The 22,613-nt window shown below is 35.2% G+C and overlaps 2 long non-coding RNA genes across 5 annotated transcripts in view; both read left to right on the forward strand.

Moving 5' to 3' along the window:
* Positions 1-22,613, forward strand: part of LOC110262070 (uncharacterized) — a 1,266,882-nt gene that overhangs the window by 1,002,022 nt on the left and 242,247 nt on the right. The window lies entirely within an intron of this gene.
* Positions 18,561-20,859, forward strand: LOC146400370 (uncharacterized). Its single transcript, XR_014813690.1, has 2 exons — positions 18,561-18,614; positions 20,594-20,859. It is a non-coding gene; the product is annotated as an uncharacterized LOC146400370 (long non-coding RNA).

Consider the following 22,613-nt stretch of genomic DNA (forward strand, 5'->3'; position numbering starts at 1 on the left):
CTCATCTCTTCCTCTTCTGAGTACCTCCTTGTCGAATCTTGTACCATTAGCACTTAAATCTGGTATTCCTCCTCTGCCAAGTACTCAGCCAAGTTCATACATTTCCTGTCCTATTACCATTGCTTCATTGCACTGGCCTTCTGTTTCAGAATCTCTTTCCACCTGCTTTATTGTGAATGCTCTGCTAGATAATTACTTTTCTACTTACACAACTTCCTTTATTCCTTCTCCCTCCTCTTCTTCCAAATTAAAAGATTTTCTGACCCAATGATCCTAGGGCAGTGTAGTTCCCCTTGGCTTTGTTCCTAGATTATATCAATGTCTAGGCCTCAATATCAAGGTAAAATTGTTAAATAAATATCTTCAGCGCTGATAATTATACTACACTCTGCCCTTTTCTGAAGTGTCTTTTTTTAACCTTTCCTTTTTTATTTTGTTGTATACTGTTCCGCCAAAATTATAATTTATCTTTTTAAACACAGAATGCCATTTTATTTTTTTTTCAATTGGTTAAGAGAAATAACTGTTTCCACTAAGACCTCTCTTCTGTCTCACTTTCCCCCACTGATGAGTCATCTTCATCTTAGGGTAGCCATGAACATATTTAAAATTGGGGAAGGAGATGCCGCTAAGGAGAGCTACATTTTAAATGAGTTTAGATGAATATTTCCATGGGGTTGCAATCACTTCCATTGCTAGTAGTTCTAGCTATAACCATGTAGAAAAGCTTCAGGAATCTTTACATGATTTTGCAAAACTAGAAATCACCTGAAAGTGTTCTACAGAAATAGGATCTAAATGACAAAAGCAGGAGTTCCCGTCGTGGTGCAGTGATTGACGAATCCGACTAGGAACCAAGAGGTTGTGGGTTCGGTCCCTGGCCTTGTTCAGTGGGTTAAGGATCCGGTGTTGCCATGAGCTGTGGTGTAGGTTGCAGGCGCGGCTCGGATCCCACATTGCTGTGGCTCTGGCGTAGGCCAGTGGCTACAGCTCCGATTAGACCCCTAGCTGGGAACCTCCACATGCCACGGGAGCGGCCCAAGAAATGGCAAAAAAAGACAAAAAATAAATAAATAAATAAATAAATAAATAAATAAATGACAAAAGCAATGGAAGTGGGGGAAAAGTTATAACTACTTGGAACAGAAGCTAACCTGGGTGAAATTCTTATAATCATAGATGTGTAAATGTTAAGATTTGTTTCCTTTCAATAAGTCAAAACAGCAGCTCTCTCCAATCAGCCATATATTCAATTATTTGACCTTTTCTCAAGGAACTCACCATTATGTTTCATGAGCATCAGTGCCTAAAACACATGGATTCAATTCTACCTACAGGAGTTTTTGTTTGTTTGTTTGTTTGTTTTTTCATGACTAAATTGCCTGTGTTTTAAAGTAAGGCATGCTTTTTTATATATTCATATCATATTGTACCATTTTTAAATATATAATTCAGTGACAGGTATTTGTAAAACTTGCAAACTGAAACTCTATACCCATTACATAATAACTCTCTATTCCCTCCTCTCTCCAACCCCTTGTAGTCATTATTCTATGTACTGTTTCAGTGAATTTGACTACTTAAGTACCCCATAGGAGTGAAATCATATAGCATTTATCCTTTTGTGAGTGGGTTTAATGGTTTCAATATTCATCCATGTTGTAGCATTTGTCAGAATTTCATTCCATTTTAAAGCTTAATAATATTCTGTTGTATGTATATACCACATTTTGATTATCTGTTCATGTGTCAATGGACCCTTGTGTTGCTTCACATTTTGGACCTATTGTGAATAATGCTGCTTTGAATATTGATGTACAACTGTTTGAGTCCATGTTTTCAAATTTTTAACTATATATTCAGAACTGGAATTGCTGGATCATATGGTAATTCTGTTTTTAATTGTTTGAGCTGCCATACAAGGCAATTTTTAGGTCACTCCCACAGCACGTGGAAGTTCTTGAGCCAGGGATCTAATGCGTACATAGCAGCTGTACGAGCCGCAGGATGGACAACACTGAATCCTTAACCTGCTGAGTCACCAGGGAACTCCTAAAGCAATTAAATAATTTTTTTATTAAAGTATATTTTATTAAAGTATATCTGATGTACAATGTGCCAATTTCTTCTGCACAGCAAAGTGATCCAGGAATATATATACATTATTATATTATCTTCCTTCACGGTCTATCCCAAGAGACAGGGAACTATATCCAAGGCAAGTTTTATAAAAGTTTATGCTCGCTATTGGAAAAAAAAAATCCAAATTTCTGGGAGGATTGGATTCTCTTTCTGGCATGAAAAGAGATTCAAGGTGCTCTGAAAGTCTTCTGGAGCCAAGAAGATGCTCAGTCCATCACAAGGAGCGTGAGTCCTTCAGTTAGCCACAAGCCCCTTTTCTGCAATTCTCAACTGGACTTCTTGCTTGCCACTTAGAAGTACATATTTTGGGGGCCTCTGACCTAGAGCTTAAGAGAACCTTCATAAAAGGAGTGATGAGAGAGAGCAGGAAAGAGGACAACAACAAATACAATTGTGTTGATAATGGACTATATCCCCTCTCAAATCTTAGGTCAAAATCAAGAAAAGGGCTATAAGAAAAGGTAAAGATTTACATATTATAGATAAGAGAAAAAAATAATGTCCAAAAACATCAGAGTTGACCAAGAAGAACTTACGAATACATGTCAATTTGAGTTGTCATGATTTAGTTAACTAATACCCATCCCCAAACAACATGGCTCAAATTTCAGCTTCTATATTAACTGTAAATATGTGTATAAAGTACAAACTTTGTTGCTTGGTTTTGAGTCTACAGCTGCTATACAGTGAACAGATGGAAGTATGATCAGTGACAAATTATGCCACTTCTTTTAAATGCTGTCAGTGATTGGTCACTGAACATCTGTTAGGTCATGCGCAGACAGGAAAATTTGTTGTGTTGTCTCCCTGTCTTCCAGTTATAAACGCACATGGAATTTTGAAAAACTGGATAATCGAAAGAGAGAATTGGCCAGCAAAAATGAAAATGCAACAGAGAAACAAAAAGAAGTGGAATTCAAATGGAATGTAAGTGAAGTTATAGAAAAAAAGAGTCGACTATATAAATGTTGACATCGCCACCATTCAAGAGACTGACACTAGAGGAGCAACTTAATAAAGGCAAATTTGACCTACATAAATGAGGAAACTGCTTGTCATGAGAAGGATCAAAATGTTCCGGAGGAAGTGCTGGCAAAAAATCTTCACTTTCAAGAAATTTTCAGAAATGCTCTATGACATTGAAAATGTAAAGGATATCACATTGGAAACTAATCCATGTTTAGAAAGGTTAGAAATTATGCTCACTCCATACTGTGTTATATGGAAAGAAGAAGATAAGCACTGATATTCAAACTACTCTTGGTGATTTTTTTTACAAGAACATAAAAATGTCAGAGTTTCTACTATTTTAACTTGTGGACTAAATAGATAATAATAACATTTGCTTTTATTTTCCTATGCATTTATTACCATCAGAAAGAAGGCTTTCAGAGTTTGAAACCTTTTTTAAAGTTCATGAAACAATCATATTTCTTTTTCCTGTTTCTGACTAAGTTAGCCTGGAATGGTTTCAGCTTACATGATCATATATATGTCTTCACTCATGCTTCTTCTTTTTTTTTTTTTTTTTTTTTTTGTCTTTTTAGAGCTGCACTCATCACATACAGAAGTTTGCAGGCTAGGATCTAATCAGAGCTGTAAATGCTGGCCTACACCACAGCCACAACACCAGATCTGAGCCTTGTCTGTGACCTACAACACAGCTTACAGCAACACTGGATCCTTAACCCATTGAGTGAGGCCAAGGATTGAACCCACATCCTCATGGATAATAGTTGGGTTCGTTACCACTGAGCCACGATGGGAACTCCCTCATCTTTCTTTTTTAGATAAGCACAATTTAAGGCAAAAGCACTAGCAGAATATAAGCAAACTTTACAATAAAAGCAGCTTGAGTTATAATGTTCACTTTGGCACTTTCTCGCAATGCAATTTGGAGCAGGATAGACAATCTTTGTACAGTTTAATATCTTTTTCATTAAAGCGGAAAGTACAAGCTCATTAGGATAATATAGTGAATAACATAGAGTTAGTATCATGGGTGTAGATAGTATAATGCAGTAGGTATTCGATTAATAGTTGGCCATTTGGATACTTTAGATAGTTTAAATAAAAGGCTAAAATGTTTGAAATTTGTGTTATGGTAAAGAGGAAGTCATTGGGGATGGATGGACATGGTGCCTTATAAAGATTCACCAGGAAACCATGGGTAGCATGGATTAGAAACTAGAAGGACTAATGGAAAAGTGGTAAATAAAGAATGTAGACAAGTTCAATAAGTGTGTGATGGTGAGACAATTTGGAAGGCCTTGATATGCATTATTAAATGAATAAAATCTGAAGAAAAATTACAGCTAATGTATAGTTGTTAAATACAGTTAATAATGGTTTAAACTATCAGTGAAAATATGCTTGGAGAAAATCTTGGAAGGTCCTATGTGTTTTGATACATACGAAACTATTTCACCATTTTAGTCCATGCCTATTCGACATGGCTTTTCTGTGGGACTTTCATAAATTTCTTTTCCATGGCATCCATATCAGTCAAGGAACCCTAACTCTTATAGTAAAATGACCCAAATAACTATGGCTTTCCATAATAAAAATTTATTTCTCAGATAAGAGAGAGTCTGCAAGGCAAGACCAAAGCTTGTTTAACTATATCCTTCTGTCAACTTCTGTGGCACCAGAATCCTCCACTTGTGTCTCTGCATCCATTTAGAGAAGGTGACATGAAATTTCCTGGGAGATACCAGAGTCTAGACCCGCAGATCATACACACTGCACTAGCCAGAAGGCCCCAGCTAATTATAATGTGAACACATAGAACTGTCTCTACCAAAGGAAATACATTTGGGGTGACTTGGTGCATGTGTGTTGATGTTATCCCAACATGTGTTTCCCTAAAAGAAGTTTTCAGTTGGAATTGAGAGAATATGACATCTTAACGAGGCTGTTAGGGATAACATGTCACCAATCAATTTTTTTTTTCTTTTCTTTTTTTTTTTTTTTAACCTCAGATCCTAGTGTCTTCAGGAATCTATTGAAATCAGAAAGGTATGATACGAAAAAGGGAGTGGAAAACAATGTGCAGTGAGTCGAACACAACCCAACCATATAGGGAAGAACAACAGTCATTAAGTCAAGGACAACAAAAATTCAATCTCAGAATTTTGAACTAAAAAGAGGAAACAAATTCTACAGATGAGATTAGCAATTTCCAAAAGTACAGACTACTTACAAGTAGGGCAATATTATAAACTAATTTGGGTGGCAAAATCTAGTTATAGTTGCAGTCCCAGCAAATTAGGATTCAGATGTGGGTCCCAGTTTCAATGATAAATATCATGATTATCCTGTTCAGTAAATAAGGAAAACTTAAGTAAACTTGAACTCATTTTTTAAAAAGTATTGCCTAATCAACTTTTTAAGATAAAATTGCTTAATGATTACCCAAATTAATTGCATAAGACTGTCCTCAGAAAGACATTTTATCAAAGAGGAAGTGTTATCATAGCATCTTAAAAATAGGTGTTCCATCCAGCAAGTGTATGTCAGTGTACCTACAAAAAGATCGAAGGGAGATGTTTCATATAAGGTGAGGAAGTCATGCAGTCTGATGAATAGGACTATTCCTACAGATAAGATAGATGAATTACAAATGACTTGATGACACTGGTCATTAATGTCTTCAGAGGTTTCCCCTTGCTGTGATTGTATGTTTAACACATAAGGTGTTGATCAGAAGGTTTGTTTGTTTGTTTTTCAATAGCGCTTTCTGACTGGAAGAACTTTCACTGACCTCCAACATACACATTTATTCGTTTGCCAGCTGTATTATTTAATGATGAGAGAAAGTGAACTTCCTGATTTTACATCCGTCATTTCTGTTTGGTTAGTCTGAGTCTGGTCCCCTTAAAAAAAAAAATCTCACCTATGAGTTCTGGAAAATCTTTTCTGGGCCCTAAAAGTTAGTCCTATCCTATTCATGGAATTGTCCTCTTGAGGTATTTATTAAAGAGCCAGAAGGTCCCTCTAGTTTTAAAACCAGTTTAATTTTTTCCTTAGTTTCATCTGGTCAATGCCAATATTCAAAGGAATGAAGGGAACTTATGAAGCTTATTTATTTAAAAAAAAAGTATTCTTATGAAATGTGTATTTGTGGATTTAAGGATTTTCTGGTAAGCCCTGGGGTCAGATTTCTAAATCTAAGTGGAAATAACAGGATGACTGGATCTGCATAAAATAAGGTTAGGTCTGCACTGTAGTCTAATTATAAGAAAACCACTTTCTACTTAGAACTTTGAAAGAACCTGGGAACTCTGCAGTGAGAATTTTCAATGAAATGGCAATATCTTCTGACAGTGAGATTTCACAAACCACAGTTAGTTTGAAGAAGCATTAATGTTTTTGTGACAAAGCTGATAAAGTCGTCACAGCCCTATAAATGTTAGAGACAATGTAATGATTCCGCATCATTTTCTTCCAAGTGGATTACTCTATAGACTTCAGAACATATTCAAAAGAAGCTCCCTTCCAGCTGAAGACTGTGTGTACTGAAAGTCAAGACAACAGATATTTCAATGACAAGGAGACAGCGATGAGAGGTGACAATGCCCAGCCAAGCAGACGCAAAACACACACGTGTCCAGTGTTCATAACATAAATTTGTTTCTTCACTGGCATTCTCAACATTGTGGATATGACGAGAACTGACACAAACAAGGGTAGTGAATCAGAACTGATGGTCGTCAAATAAGAACAGAAAAGAGGCACACTAGCTCAGGTTTTGGCATTTGCACTTAGAATTTGACGAGGAAGCATTGTGCTGGGAGGTGGAGAAAAAGGAATGAATACATTGAATGAGAAAGAAAATGAATATGAATGGTTGTGCCATGAATGCCTTCACGTAATTGTTAGTTTGGAGATAAATAACTTCTTAGTGTATAGTGAGGATGATTTGATTGATAGTGATTGCATAAAAGAAAGCATTAAATATTGACCTCATGTCTGAATCATCTCTCTCCCTCTCTTTTTCTCTCACACACATGGGCACATGCTTATTTATACATAAAAATATACTTAAGACCCAAGCTCTGTTTATAATATCTGCATTTATGTATCTTTCTGTATAAAAACTCTTATGTATACTCTATCAACTGTGGATAGCATTATCTGAAAGGACTGTGCATATTTCATAACAGCAAGAGATGAAGTTTTTATTAATCCAAACCTAAAGATGAACATAAGGAATTTCCGAAAGTGCTGACAGGATTGGTGAAATGATTGCCTGGGACAAATGAGATATTATGATTGCAATATAATTAGTTTTATTCTCAAATATTAATCTTGAAATCAGGAAAAAAATTTTAAAACTGCTTTTCTAAGTCCTTTTGATCCTGTTAATACACCAGTATTGCTATATGAACTTTTACAGTGTTAAATTAAAATTGATAATATTAAGGTATTATTTTAAAATTACTTTTATATATACTTATGTATTTGAGATATAGCTAATTTAGGTAAATAACAGAATGCCTGATTTGGTCATTTTTTAAAGAAGAAGTGGATCTATAAACAGCAGGAAAGATCAGTTTATATATCAGAAGTTCAAAGGCCCTAAGGGAAAGTGTATTAGATTAAAACAATATAAGTTAAATAATGAAATCATTTTAAATAAACAAAATTCCTGTCTGATTGAATATGAATTATATTGGAGCCAGAAGTTTATTCTCAAGTCTATATAATTGAAATAATTTAGATGATTGTAGTTCAAAAAACTACCACAGTTTTATACATTTTTTGACTTTGTATCCCAAGGACATGGATTTAGGCTGTCTTAACTTAGATGAAACTTGAGATAATTATCATGAGTTCTGTATAAATCATCTGACATCATGTTATATGCCTCATCTGCCTCACCAATATTTCTCCTCTTAGCCTCCTTGCTTAAATTATCTCAAAGACTTCGGGATCTTATTTAACTGAAAGTCCTCCCCACAAAATGACAGACTTTATTATCTAAGGCCATGTTTCAGAGATTTTCTCGGATGTCCTGAATTGAAGTCATTACATATGGCCCAGTTTCAACCAAGTCCAAGTCAAAAGAATACTAACTAGCCACTAAAAGTAATTTCAAAATAAGTTATTTTCTTGCATACCTTCAAACGTGTGAAAATCATTTAACAGTGTTTCTTAACATTCCCATGTTCCGCCCCATTCACACCTCTCCTAGGTATAGAAGCCTGTATCTACCCCAGTCCAAACTCTTTCAGAGGAAACTAATAGATTTTTTTATGTCTACTACCATCTTATATCATGTTCACTGTCTTCATGAAACGGTCAGCTATAGTCCCACCACAATCTATGTCTTATTTCCATATGACCCTTCCTTTTTAAAGTGTCAAGTGGCTTAAATAAAATGTTAATTCAATAATGGCCATTGATTGGATGTCCAGCAAGCCATCTCCCAGATAAGATGATGCCTTAATCATCTAGGATGAAATTTTTGCAGTGTACAGTTTCAAACTATTTTGTCCACAAGTCCCATGACAGAGGAAAACATATATTCCATCTATGTAGAGCACTGGCCTTGGGTCTCCTGGCATAACAAATATGTCAGACAGCAATAGAGTCCCAGGAGCAATTTCCTCTATAGAAAGGATGTTCTGAGTTCTGCAGGTATATAGGATTAGAGAGAAGAAGACAAGATATTTTTTGAAACTAGAATAAGATGAAAGAGGAAAAGAGATGAGAGAAAGAACAAGAGTAGGGAAAGTCAATACATACATTTGATAGTGGTGTTTAGTGTGTTATTTCATTACTATTCAATTCAAATTGTCTATTCCACTTTATGAGGAGACAAAATTCAGTACATTTAAGAGATTGAAGCAGGAGCTCCCATCGTGGAGCAGCAGAAACGAATCTGATTAGCATTCATGAGGATGCAGGATTGATCCCTGACCTCCCTCAGTGGTTAAGGACCTGGCGTTGCTGTGAGCTGTGGTGTAGGCCAGCAACTACGGCTCACATTTGACCCCTAGCCTGGGAACCTCCATATGCCACCAGTGTGGCCCTAAAAAAAAAAGGCAAAAAAAAAGAGAGAGAGACTGAACCAAAGATTTACAAAGACAGTATTCGCAGAGGTTGCTATCCCTCATATATGAGTAAATCCTCAATGCCTTATTTAATTATGCTGTATAATTATTTGACTTTTAACCTGAAAACTTGGTGAATACAGAGTAGCCCTATTCTTCCCAAGGCCTTCCTTTTACTAGAAAAACCCTGTACCTAACACAGCAAACCAGTGTACAGAAACTCTTTAAAAACTTGATAGAAGAGAGCAGATTGCCTAAGGAATCCCATGAGAAGAAATGAGTTCTTTCTCCAGGCTTGCAATCATTCTAGAGTAACATTCATTGAGAAAGCTTAACAAAGACACTGCAAAGCAGAAATGTGATTTGCAAATTATGAATCAGATTAGGGTTTGGAGTTGAGACAAGAGTATTATTACTGGCATAATCCCTTTGGCTACTCAGCACCCATATGCTTCAGAGTTGAATGACCTAACTACCTAACAAAACACAATTAAAAAAATTCTGTATTTCTGGGAAAAAAAGAAGAGCTAAAAGGATTTGAAGTAACAGTCTATTCTCTAAGCACTCATTTTCCTCTGCATGTTCGTAATTTCCTGCGAATATACATGTCACAAAACTTATCATCCCCATTAGGATTTACTAGTTTATTATCTAATACTTCTAGTAGCCCAAGAGTTGCATCAGACTGGACAATGAATCATCCACTTATAGCTCCAAAAATTAGAATGTTGACTCCAGAAATTAGAATGTTGACTCGAGAAAGGACACAGTAAATGCTGTGCTAAGGGTTAGAAATCACACAGACTAGGTTAGGCATAATTATGGCAGCTAAAATCTACTGTTTACTCATTTTCAGATAGTTTTCAAAGAACTGTACATTACTGATTAATGATTAAAACCACATGTAGAGGAGTTCCCATTGTGGCTCAGAAGGTTAAGAACACGACGTAGTGTCTGTGAGGATGTGGGTTTGATCTTTGGCCTTGCTGCAAACTTCAGGGTAGGTTGCCAGTGTGGCTTGGATCTGATATTGCTGTGGCTGTGGCATAGGCCTCAGCTGTAGCTCTGATTCGACCCCTAGCCTGAACTTCCATATCCTTCAGGTGCAGCTATAAAAAACATAATAAAATAAAATACAATAAGATAAAAAGAGCTGTGGCATGCTAAACTTGGAGAGTGGTGTCAAATCTCAACAATTAGCAAAGTCTGAGTAAACCACTTAAGGTAGTCAGAAGACACATACTTTCATGGCAGGAAGGAGAGAGGGAGAAATACAGTAAGAGGACACAGGCAGGGAGATGGTGACCACATCAACATCACTCAGCACGTGAGAGCAGGTCACTTATTTTGAAACCTGTTTGTTTTTCAGCAGGAAAATGAATGGGTGGGGCTGCATAATGTCTCTTATCCATTTTATCTTTTGACATTTTGTGATAATGGAGCTTAGGGATAAGCAATCACACTGCTGACAAGCATTCTCTAATTGGGTAGTGTACTGTATCTCTAGGCCTACTTCATTTCAATTATAAAGACTGAAAAGTGAGTCATTCTGCTGCATGCAGAGGGCATGATTTTGTGTCCGTGTTAGTGTGTGTGTTTATTTATTCTGCTTTTGTAGCCTGAGGTGGCCTAAGCTTTTCATGATGAACTGAGGCTTTTTGAGAACCTGGAAAGAAGATAAAACTTGAGTCTTTGGTTAAATAACTTGGAAATTTCACAAAACATAGACGTGTTTCAAGTAAAGAGGATAGCCTTAAACTAAGACTGATGATGATGATGGAAAGGGTAATGAGTATTTTCAACCCAGAGTTTACACGTAAATCATGAAAGAACTCTAATGATATGATAGAGGACATATGAAAAGCCAGTTCCATGAAGACATGATTTCAGTTGTTCAACTTCATTTCCCACAGCCTACGCTAGATTTTATTCTTGGAGACAGATGACTATAACTGAGAAAATTAAATGTAAACATGAATCATGGTGTAGGTTGTGTTTTAGGCTCTTTCAGCTTTCAGCAAGAAAAGCATACTCTTTTCACATTTTCTTTCTTCATTAATTAGTAATCACCGTTACATAACCTCTTCTAATTATTGAAGATGTACCCGTGATTGTTCAGCCTATCTGAGGCACAGGAAGTTTACAGTGAGAAGTCACAGAGAAGGAAGAAAAGGAGAACACTCAGTAGGCTTCATAAAGAACATTGGACCATTCAAGATACCATAGGCTCTGGAGCCCTATTATTTTGTTCAGTCACTCAAATTAAGATATGCTTCCCTCCATTACTCTTGTGCTTTGCTATTTATTTTGTATTTACTTTTGTATCTTTGCTGCTACTAATTTTCTGTTTTATCATTGTTTTTTTTTCTTTATTCGTATTTTCTACAGTTCCATAGCTAGGAAAGTTGCAGCTAGGAAAGTTGCAGCTGCATTTTGTGATTTTTTTTCATTGCCTAGGTTTGGTTGTATAAGACAGGATTCAGAACTAATTACAGAGAGTGATGGCCATTTTGATTTTGGCAATTGTCTTTCTTAGAGTTGCTCCATGAAGGCTGTCCAGAGTCTTGAGAGTTATTCTGCATTTACACATTGGTAACTCAAAAATTTAGCCTGTAACAAGAAGATCAAAGAGGATGAAATTGTGCCCAACTACAGGCTTATTCTCTTGACACTCTCCTGAAGAATGTTGGCAATGATAAAGCTCTAGATATCATGAATTAAAGTCCTGCCACATAACTTCATCTTCCCTGATTAAAAAAAAAAAAAAAAAAAAGGAAAAATAAAGGAAACCTTTGAGCTCTTTGCCCTGGCATTACAAAGGAGGCTGTGCTTACCCTCCTACATTTTTTGTGGGAATGTAAGTTGGTATAACCACTATGGAAAACAGTATGGAGGTGGCTCAGAAAACTAAATATAGAACTCCCATATGATCCATCAACTCAGCTCCTGGGCCTATATTTGGACAAAACTTTCATTCAATAACATACACACACCCCTATGTTCATTGCAGCACTATCCACAATGCCTAAGACATGGTAACAACCTAAATATCTATACACAGATGAATGGATTAAGAAGATGTGGTACATAAACACAATGGAATACTACTCAGCCATTAAAAAGAACAAAATAATGCCATTTGCAGCAACATGGATGGAACCAGAGATTCTCATACTAAGTAAAGTAAGTCAGAAAGAAAACAACAAATACCATGTGGTATCACTTACATATGGAATCTAAAATATGGCACAGATGAACCTATCTGCAGAGCAAAATTGAACTCACACATGTAGAACAGACCTGTGATTGCCAAGGAGGAGGGGGAGGGAGTAGGATGGACTGGGAGTTTGGAGCTAATAGATGCAAACTTTTACATTTCGAATGGATAAGCAATGACATCCTGCTGCATAGCACAGGGAACTATATCCAATCACTTGTGAAAAAACATGATAGAAGATAAGAGGAAAAGTTATACATATATATATGTATAACTGGGTCACTTTTCCATATAGCAAAAATTGACATAACATTGTAAATCAACTATGGTATTTTTTAAAAATAGGCTATGGTTTTCTTCTATTAAACTTGGAAATTTTTACAACAAAATTTAGATTAGATCAATCTTTGACTCCAATGGGATGAGACAAAAGAAAAGACCATTTCATTGACAAAACCAGTAACACACTGCAAAACACAAATATGACCAAGCATCTTCTCATTAGACTAAACTGAGCACTTGCTCATTCTTTATGGTGAAGGATTTGGTACAGTTTTAACTTTTCTGCATTTATTCTGCCAACTAGAAGAAAATTATTAAGACAACGAACAATAAAATTGTCCAATTTTTGTCTGTACGAAGTCCAAAGCAAAGTCATGTTACCAAGCCCAAATTTTATAACCAGTCACTTCTAATATCTTCCTTTGGAGATGCTGCAGCATGTACCAAGAAACTCAACTTGGTTTGACTAAAGTAGTCTAATGAGGCATTCTATCAGTTATTTTAAACAGTGAAGGGAGGGAACTGATAGGATTAAGCTTCAAAAACCTCACTTTGGCTGCTGAGTGAAGAAAGGGCCACAAGGATGAAAGAATGGAAGCATGAAACCAAAAAGCATTTCAATTGTCTATTTAAGGCATGAGTGAGACTTGCACTTGAGTCTTGCCATCCTGCTACCGTGGCAGTAGCTATGGAAATGGCAAGAAAAGGATATATTTAAGAAGAAAATATTTTGGACAGAGGATACCTCAGTTTTGGAATATTGAGTTAATCATATACCTCCATTTATTCTTCAATATTTGTGGCTAGTTTTCTTTGTCCTTATCTCCTCTCCTAATCCACCTTCCACAGGCAGCTGTTCTAATGCAGTTAATGCATTATTTTTTAGTCTGATTTCTTGAAAATGAACATTACTCTTTCCTTTGTATGCATTTGTACTACTATTTTGGTAATTATATGTTTGTTTTATTCCTCATTTAATTGTTCCCCTCAATAGTATATATATATACGTCAGTCACAATTTGGAGCGTTCGATTATTTAGTTATTTTTAATGCGAAGACCTTCATGGTTTGTATTCACAATTTCCCTACCAACTGCCGCAAAGATGGAGAAGCAGATGGTGTCCACTTCCCTATGTACATGATCCTTCATGTTGACTTACTTTTCATTTCACTGACAGCAGAATCTGAGTTGTATTTCAATACGCTTAATTAGATTGATATACATGATAACTTGATAAAATATCATAAGACTAATGAAAAGAAGAATGTATTATTATATTCCAAAGATGAGCATAAGAAGCCAAACACTAAAGAATATGTACTGCATGGATCCATTTATTTGAAATTGAAAAAGAGGAAATACTAATTGATAGAGCTACAAATCAGGGTGAATCAAGGTAAGCTCAAGAGTGAATATAGTTTTGAGGACCAGTAGGAAACAGTACATACAAATGAAAATAGCAAGAGAATGTCAGCTGGCAATTGCCAACCCTACGCAAAATGGATAGAGGTCTTAGGGGAGGATAATGATGGATGATGATGGAACTCCAGAGCCTAGGTACATAGCTGGAGGTGGGATTATTAGGCACAAGCCAGCCACATAACAACCTAGAGGAGTGAGGCCTAGTTTCCATGTAATCAGGAGGCTTCTACCATTAACCACAATAGGACAGAAACCAACTTTGTTATGTGGCTGTTATAAAAGTCACAGGTAAGGAAGAGAGCCTGAGAATACCTAGTGGGAACGGTAAACCTTTAGAATTGATAATAAGACATGATCCTACACACATACCTACTATATATAATGAAAAGTCAGTATCATCCATCATAAAGATACTAAATAGTTTTTAATACTTTTAAAAATACTAAATAGAGTTCTAATAAAACTTCTTGAGAGTAACTTTTTCTGTTGAGTTTTTGTGAGTTGGAAATCTGTTTGATTAGATGTAGGAAATTCTAGCAGTGTATAGTTATTAATACAAAGTTTATGATATTAATATTGCACTTGAAAAAATACCCAAGAGGCATTTCTGTCGTGGCTCAGTAGGTTAAGAACCCAGCTGGTATCTGTGAGGATATGGGTCTGCTTCCCAGCCTTGCTCAGTGGGTTAAGGATCTAGCATTGCCATGAGCTGTGGTGTAGGTTGCAAATTCAGCTCAGATCCCCTGTTGCTGTGGCTGTGGGGTAGGCCTGAAGCTGCAGCTCTGATTCGACTCCTAGCCTGGGAACTTCCATATGCTGTGGATGCGGCCCTAAAAAGAAAAAAAAAAATCCCCAAGATTTTTTTTTTGTTTTTTACCCTCATGTCATCTGCTGGCAGGAGTAATAAAATATCAAATAAAAGTGACCAGTCAAAAGATGTCTTTAGTAGATTATATGAAACATACAGACAAGACAAATTAAATGATTCCTAATTATTAAAATAGACCTTTCATATATGGAAGGAAACTAATAAAAGTGCTCATGAGAGTATCATAGATAATTTAAAAATCTTATCAAGTGAGCTCAAGAATCCCTACCTTTAAAAACAATAATTATTTCTGTGTAAACTTAAAAGTTGTTCAATTTATTTAGGTTTTGGGTTTTTTATTTTTATTTTTATTTTTTTGGTCTTTTTTGGGCCTCACCCATGACCTATGGAGGTTCTCAGGCTAGGGGTGTAATCGGAGCTGTTGCTGCTGGCCTGTGCCACAGCCACAGCAACGACAGATCTGAGCCACATCTGCGACTTATACCACATCTCATGGCAATACCAGATCCTTAATCCACTGAGGGAGGCCAGGGATCGAACCCGCAACCTCATGGTTCCTAGTTGGATTTGTTAACTACTGCGCCACGACAGGAACTCCTAGTTTTTGTTTTTACTCTGAAAAGTCATGCATATTTACTGTTTTTATATGCAAACCCTTTGACTCTTTAACTAGTATTTTAATTTGCTCCAGGTTAGGTAGTTAGATTCCCTTTTTCTCTAATGAAAGGGAAATAAGAACACTGAACCAATGATAATATATGGCAGGGGCAAGACAAAAAAAATATCTGTAGCTCTATTAATCTGGTCTTTTAATAATTATTTATTTTGATCTGCTGCTGAATGCTCCCAGTTGCATTCCTCCAAAAAGAACATACTATGTCAGGCCAAATCATGCCGTATAATGCCATATCATACCATATCTGTTCTCAAACAGAACATACTCACCCACCTGGGAAACCTCCATTCATCTTTCAAACCTCAGGTTATGAATCACTTTCTATGCATAGCCTCATTTATAGCTACAATCTTATAATTCCCTTTGACCCCACACTCCCCTGACCAATCAGAATTAGATGTTTCTTCTACTTCCCCACTCTTACTTATCACTTATTTTGCTGAATTTGCCTTGTCTGTCTTCCTCACTATACAAGGAGATTTTTGAAGGTCAAGTGTTATGAATCTGTGGCTCTTTGCTCACTTGTTGGCAGAAAGAGTTTTTGCATGTTCATAGACCATATACAATATGCCTAGCAGAGGGCTGTGTGCATATGAAGTTTTTTCATTGAAAGAATTGACTAACGGATGTTCAGATTTAGCAAACTCATCATGGATGAGCTACATCACTCATTGATCAAAATAGATTTCTCAGTCTATTACAGCCAAAAATAAAAATAAGAAATTGCAAATGGTGGATAGGATGAAATTATCAAAAGACTAGTTTCTATAATACAGTTTTTTAATTTTTATAACACACTTTAATTTGGCAGAAGAATATATAGAGTATATATAAGCTAAAGAAAACTGTAAATTTTGGTATACTATAATCTTGCTTTGGATTAAACCTTTCACTCTTGCCCCAACCAATATGAAGGTATTATCTTAAGAATTTGGGCAATTAAAATTAGTATTATACATTCAAACAAGTGTATATGAAATCTTTAATTTTAAGGTCTTTGTTTCCAAATAGTGACCTTTACAATAAAAAATTCCATAGTAGTTATTTGGGAAAGAAAATTTAAAAATACATCATCTAATTTCTTGTTGGTGTTTTTGGCAGCATATGCTGAGTCCATATAATCACATAATTTTTCAACATTTAGGGTATTTATATACAAACACATTTATGCTTAGACATGTGGAATTTTGTTTATTACCTAACTGCTAAATGGATTCATATTTAAATATAAATATGTTTGCAATGTGTGGTGTGTTGAAATTACTAATTTTCATACTAGACATTGCAAAATATGCATGTATAATTGCATATTCCTTCAGGCAAATTAAAAACTTAGTTTTTGCCCTCCTGAAAAAGGTATTTATGTATTTATCTATGCATACTCAATGTGTATGCAAACATTTGGATTTACATATATACATATTTATTATGCTTATGCACCTATTGGCTTTATGTTGTGCTCGCTAGACATTTTATTTTTAATACAGTAAATATTGTTATGCTCAATCCTTATCACGTCTGCAGAAAGCATGCTTGTCATTTTGTCCATAGGTTCTAAAATTTACAAATAGTCTATCTATTGAGTATACGGGGCTATTTCTTTTAAAGTGATTATAAAATATCAAATATGTAAAAGCTCAGAAATATTATTTGGGGGAATGGTACTCAAATAACAATTACGTATTTAGTACATACATAAATGATAACTTCTGTAAAAAGGAACCTCTTTGGGTAGGATAAATTAAGGATGTTTTTAGTCCGGGGCACTATTCATTGTCAGCTTTGCAACAATATGAAGGAACTACAAAAAAAAATTACTCTATGTATTATGTATGACTATGCATCCACACAGAATTTCCCACTCACATATGCTGCCTAGGACATGGAATATGTCAAAGACGTTTTGTACTCAATTCTTCTTTCTAACTATAAAGGCTTGGTGTTGTCATAATACATATTTAGCTTCTGAGATTGATGGATTGCTTCAGTGAACAGGATTCTCTGGCATTTTTTTCCTTATCTGAGTCAATGTTTTCCTCAATACCATGAAGTAAATTAAAATAAAGTGTTTAAATCTACTGCTTATGATAAAGAAGACCAAATCTCATTCTAATAAATGTGAAATACAGCTTGTCATGTTCCTCTCACTCTGTAGAAATGCTACCACAAGGCTTCGCCAGTTAAGTCTAATATGTTGACATTTATTTTTGCTGCAATAAATGTTAGGATTATATTTTTGCATTAAATTCTGGCATTTTTAAAGATCACGATGACAAGTAATTTATTCCTCAAATCACTCTGGTTTGTTTTTACTTTTTGAATATGGATTTGGCCATGTGTCTCCAAGGCACAGTACAAAGCATATTTCATATGTTTTGGAACCTATTAGTTTGATTTAAATCCACTTTTTCCATCTGGATTTACGCAATCCTTCCTTGATGTTATTTGCTCTGAATTATTGCCCAGAAATAATCACACTGAATCCAATTTTACACTGGCTGTGTGGCCTACCAAGTCTGTCACTGTAAAGCTTTAAGGCTTTTATAGTTAGTTTCAATGAAGGCAATTCCTCCAATTTTCTATATATGAATATGTAATACGCTGTTTTGACAAATGTTAATTTTTTTTCTCTACCTGTCCTTAAATATGGAATGAATATGATGACATAGCTTAGAAATTACAGTCGTGACAGAGACAGTGGAACAAGGCAATATGTGAAAATAATGGTTTTGTACGTTCAATATAAAATCCATATGGAATAGATTCGGTCAATCTCAATATGATTTGAATTGAAATCTTGAAGATAAGTAATTTAGTGCTGAAAGCACTGATTCAGTTCTTTTGCATTTTGAAGAGTTATTTCTTTTAGTAGTATAACAGCTAAAGGAGAATGTAAATTTGGAACTCATCTTTTTTGTTTTCACCATATTTTTAAAGGACTATCTTTCTCTAAGCTGAGTGAAGAGTGAAATGGAACATTTTTCAAAGTAGGTAATAAATCTAGATAATCCAGACTCATAAAAACTTGTCTTTTGTTTTGTTTTTCTCATTGGTAGATAGCTTTGTTCTATATCCTTCAGGGGGAAAAAAACAAAAAACAAAAACAAAACCCAAAACTCAATCGTTTCTACCAATATTTAGTCATTAGTTTTCATTGACCTTAAGAGAAAGCCTGAAATGTTGAATAAATACAAAATTGTAGTAAAAAGCTGAGTTGTTTTCATCCCTGTGTAAATATCTAAATTTCCATTGGTTAGTTTACGTAAGTAAGCGTGTGGGTGGCTGTTCACATCTACTGCCTGATTTACATTCTGACCACTTCTGAGAAAGTTCAGACTACTTAATGTTTGCTAACTAGAAATGCACAAGTAAGAAATCTTGCCTCTTTGGAAAATAGGTGTATTTTTTTTTCCTTGTGATATGCTTTCTTTCAACCTCTCTTCCTGTATAATAAGAATCAAAACTTTTTTGACAATTAATTCTTATTACTCAATGAATTTATTACATTTGTAGTTGTTTTGAAAATATGAATCAATGAAGAGAAATATGAGGGTTGAAAGATGTTCTAGATTACAAAATCCAAATTCTTTTCTGCTTATTTGGATGCAGTGACTTGGCAAGGTACAGTGTCCATTAATCCTCTGGATGCTTCTGATAGGGCTAGAACTTTATGATATGGAAGTCAAATATAAACAGAAAAAGTAAGATGAAGAAATGAGGTAATGACTCATGTGATTCTGGAGACTTTAACCCAAATATTTGGAAAATGGATAAAATTTTCCCTTTGCCTTGCCTTATTTAAGTAATTGCCTTAATTCTCCTCTTGATCTATTTAATAGGAATAAAAACAGTAATTGGAATAATTATAACTATATTGTTAGAAAACATCAGATTAATAGTTATTCTGTTTAACTATAATTTGTCACTTGGAAATACTCATTTAAACCACTTTGCCTCAATGCAGAAAAATTGCTGTATTCTTCATGGGAACTTTAGAAGGATTAGCAAGGTTATTGTAGGTAAACCGGGACATAATAAGAAACACTACAGAAAATTAAGTAATATACTACACTTTACTTTGAAATACAAACATAAAACAACCTAAATTTTTATAATCATATAAAATTGTTTAAAAATCTAATTTATGTGCACCATTTATTGGCAAGGACTTTTCATTTTCACACTAAATCTAAAATCTTTGGATGATTTTTATATGTGGTTCAGATATATATTATATATAATATTTTCATAGTTTATCCTTGTCTAGCATGTATCAGTATTTCATTACTTTTTATTGCTGAATTATATTCTAACCATACACCACACTTTATTTATCTCATTTATCCATTCATTGGTTAATAACATTTTTGGCTATGATGAGTCATATTGCTATAACATCAATGTCCAAGTTTTGCATGGACTGTGTTTTCATTTATCTGGGATCTGGGAGTGAAATTCCTGGGTCATATGGCAACTGTACATTTAACAATTGGAGCAACTGTCCAACTGTTTTTCAACACGACTTCACTAGTTTACATTTTTACCAGCAATGTAGGAAGATTTGAATTTCTCCATATCTTGGACTACCTAGCCTTTTTGATTATACCCATTCTGGTGAAATTGTGTTTGATTGTGGTTTAGAGTTCCATATCCCTAATAGATAATGTTGTTGAACATTTTTTTTTCCATTTTTTCCTTTTTCCTTAGTTATTTGTATACCTTCTTTGGAGAAATTTATACCCAAATTCTTCATCTATTTTTAATAATATTAAATTTCTTTTTATTATTGAATTGTAATATAATAATGTCATTTAAAAAAATACTTGTCTTTGTATTATTGAACTTTCAAAAGTTCGTATATTTTTGAAATAATCTTTTTTCAGAAAAACGATTTAAAATGTAATAAAATGTGTTATCTCATCATGCGTGTATGTGTTATTATTCTAAATCATATTGTTTTTCACAGAACTTGAACAAACCATCCAAAAAAATTTATATAGAACCACAAAAGACCCAGAATTGCCAAAGAAATTCTGAGGAACCAAAACCAAGCAGGAGGCATAACTCTCCCAGACTTCAGGCAATCTTACAAAGCCACAGTCATCAAGACAGTGTGATACTGGTACCAAAATATTATATTGGAATATTGGTTATATTCCCATATAAACCAATGGGACCTAATCAAACTGACAAGCTTTTGCACAGCAAAGGAAACCAAAAAGAAAACAAAAAGACAACTTACAGAATGGGACAGAATGGGAGAAAATAGTTTCAAATGATGCAACTGACAAGGGCTTCATCTCTAGAATATACAAGCAGCTTATACAACTCAACAGCAAAAAAGCCAACAACCCAATGGAAAAATGGACAAAAGACCTGAATAGACATTTATCCAAGGACAATATACAGATGGCCCACAAGCACATGAAAAAATGTTCAGCATCACTGATTATTAGTGAATTGCAAATCAAAAATACCACAAGATACCACCTCACACCAGTCAGAATGGCCATAATTAGTAAGTCCACAAATAGCAAATGCTGGAGTGGGTGTGGAGAAAAGGGAACCCTCCTGCACTGTTGGTGGGAACGTAAGCTGGTAAAACCACTATGGAGAACAGTATGGAGGTACCTTAGAAATCTATACATAGAACTTCCATATGACCCAGCAATCCCACTCTTGGGCATATATCCAGACAAAACTCTCCTTAAAAAAGACATGCGCTGGCATGTTCATTGCAGCACCATTCACAATAGCCAAGACATGGAAACAACCCAAATGTCCATCAACAGAGGATTGGATTCGGAAGATGTGGTATATGTATATACAATGGAATACTACTCAGCCATAAAAATGAACAAAATAATGCCATTTGCAGCAACATGGAACTAGAGACTCTCATCCTGACAGAAGTAAGTTAGAAAGAGAAAGACAAATACCATACGATATCACTTCTACCTGGAAGCTAATATATGGCACAAATGAAACTCCTCAGAAAAGAAAATCATGGACTTGGAGGATAGACTTGTGGTTGCCAAGGGGGTGGGGGAGGGAGTGGGATGATGGGTTTCTTGGAGTTAACAGATGCAGACTCTTGCCTTTGGAATGGATTAGCAATGAGATCCTGCTGTGTAGCACTGGGAACTATGTCTGGTCACTTGTGATGGAGCATGATAATGTGAGAAAAAAGAATATATACATGTATGTGTAACTGGGTCACTATGTTGTACAGTGGAAAATTGACAGAACACTGTAAACCAGCTATAATGGAAAAAAATCATTGTATAAAAAATTAATTAATAAAAAATATGTTATCATGTGTGTATGTGTTATTATTCTAAATCATATTGTTGGCAGTACAAAGGATTTTTATTTTATTTTATTTTTTTCTTTTTAGGGCTTCCCTTGGGGCATATGGAACTTCCCGGGCTAGGGGTTGGATTGGAGATGCTGCTACTGGCCTATGCCACAGCCACAGCAATGCAGGATCTGAGCAGGGTCAGTGACCTACACCACAGCTCATGTGAATGCCAGATCCTTAACCCACTGAGTGAGGCCAGGGATCGAGCCCACATCCTCGTGAATGAATACTAGTTGGGTTCCTCACCACTGAGCCACTAGCAGAACTCCTTGTTGTTTTTTTAATGGAGGACAATTTATCTTTTTTTTATTTTGTCTTGTGCTTTTTGGTGTCATACCCTAGATTCTGGGTAATCTAGGTCAAGACTTATGCCTATGTTTTCATCTGAGAGTGCTCTAGTTTTTAATCCTTACATTTATTTCTGTTGTCCTTCTTGAGCTAATTTTTGTGAAATATGAGAGGCATCAAACCTCATTCTTTTGCATGTGAATAGTCAGCACCATTCTTTTTTTTCCACTGAATTGTCTTAGAAAACTACCCTTATTGAAATCAATTGACCATAAATGTAAGGGTTTATTTCTGGATTCTCAATTCTGCCTATTATCCATGACTATCCTTCTGCCAG

Source organism: Sus scrofa, chromosome 8 (genome assembly GCF_054392235.1).
Source record: "Sus scrofa isolate SSC_HxYL_T2T_F1_AM1 chromosome 8, Sscrofa_HxYL_maternal_Yorkshire_Landrace_v2.0, whole genome shotgun sequence".
Lineage (NCBI taxonomy): Eukaryota > Metazoa > Chordata > Mammalia > Artiodactyla > Suidae > Sus > Sus scrofa.